Source organism: Octopus bimaculoides, chromosome 11, assembly GCF_001194135.2.
Source record: "Octopus bimaculoides isolate UCB-OBI-ISO-001 chromosome 11, ASM119413v2, whole genome shotgun sequence".
In the NCBI taxonomy this organism is placed as follows: domain Eukaryota; kingdom Metazoa; phylum Mollusca; class Cephalopoda; order Octopoda; family Octopodidae; genus Octopus; species Octopus bimaculoides.
The window spans coordinates 53,639,516-53,641,000 of record NC_068991.1 but is presented as its reverse complement, the minus strand read 5'-3'; positions in this window follow the sequence as shown (position 1 = coordinate 53,641,000).

Genomic DNA, 1,485 nt, shown 5'->3' with positions numbered 1-1,485 from the left:
ATTAGATTGCATATATCTGCCACGTAAATAAGCGTGAAAGTTTACGAAATTCTATCTATTTTTTCGACCCCGAAAGGATGGAAATCACAGTCGACCTCCGTGGGATTTTGACTCAGACGGCAGGGACGGACGAAATACCTATTTCTTTACTGCCCACAAGGGGTTATACACAGAGGGGACAAACAAGGACAGACAAACAGATTAAGTCGATTATATCGACCCCAGTGCGTAACTGGTACTTATTTAATCGACCCCGAAAGGATGAAAGGCAAAGTCGACCTCGGCGTAATTTGAACTCAGAACGTAGCAGCAGACGAAATACCGCTAAGCATTTTGTCCGGTGTGCTAACAATTCTGCCAGCTTTCCTTAGCTAAATCATTGACGTTTATTATAACACTATTTTGCTTATGCTCCTTTATGTATACCGTCATCACCCTTCGTTTTGTTAACTGAGTCAAATATATTTTACTAAAGAGATACAATAAAACTGAAATATGTCTTGTTTTCACCAGTTGGCTTTAAAAATCAAATTTACTCTCTTTTGGAATGTCTATAAATAACAATCAGTTGACTTTATTGGTGTTAACTCCTTTGCTTTTTGTTAGTAGATTTTACGTTTAGAGGGAGTAATTATACATTAATCACATGATCGATCTCATAGTCTTCGCAAAGCAGAAAGATGCAAAAGACGAAGGAAGGCAAGGGTTAAGAAAAAGACATTCAACTGTGGCAATATCCTGGGTGATCCTGTTTTGGCTAAGACAAAATTCTGATAAATCCAGCACTACCAATAATTTGGGTTCGGCATAAAGGAACCGGTGGAGAAGTTAAGGCAGCGAGACCAGCGTCTACTTCTGGGCCCAGCAAGGTCTCGTATAATGCTTATAAATAATGTCTGAGACCACTTTTTGCAGCTATGGATGATTCTGAAAGTGATTTGGGGGACAGAAGTGCCCCAAACAGTGAAGATGTACTGAAGATGCTTGGATTCCTAGGGAGGAAAATTTTAAGATTGAACATTTCAAGACCTTCTCATTACTAAGAGCTGAAAGGAAAACATTATCATGTGTTGTCCAGATGGCTGACAAAGTTCCTTCCAAGTATACAGAAAGGTGAGACCTCTGAAACACCGGAATTCCTGAAGGATAAAGAGACAGTCACACTACCGTTCAGAGAAGCAAAGAAAGGCAGGAAGATCTGGTAGTTCTGTGATTGGAGCTCGTAAATGTCAAGAGTTCTATGCTAGACAAGCACGCCGGGCTAACTGCTTAGCAGTTTTTCCGTCGCTACGTTCTGAGTTCAAATTCCACCGAGGTCGATTTTGCCTTTCATCCTTTCGGGATCGATAAATTAAGTACAATTTGAACACTGGAGTCGATGTAATCGACATATCCCCTCCCCCAAAATGACCGCCCTCGTTGCAAAATTTGAAACTATTATTATTATTATTATTATGGTTGTTATTATTATTATTATTATTATTA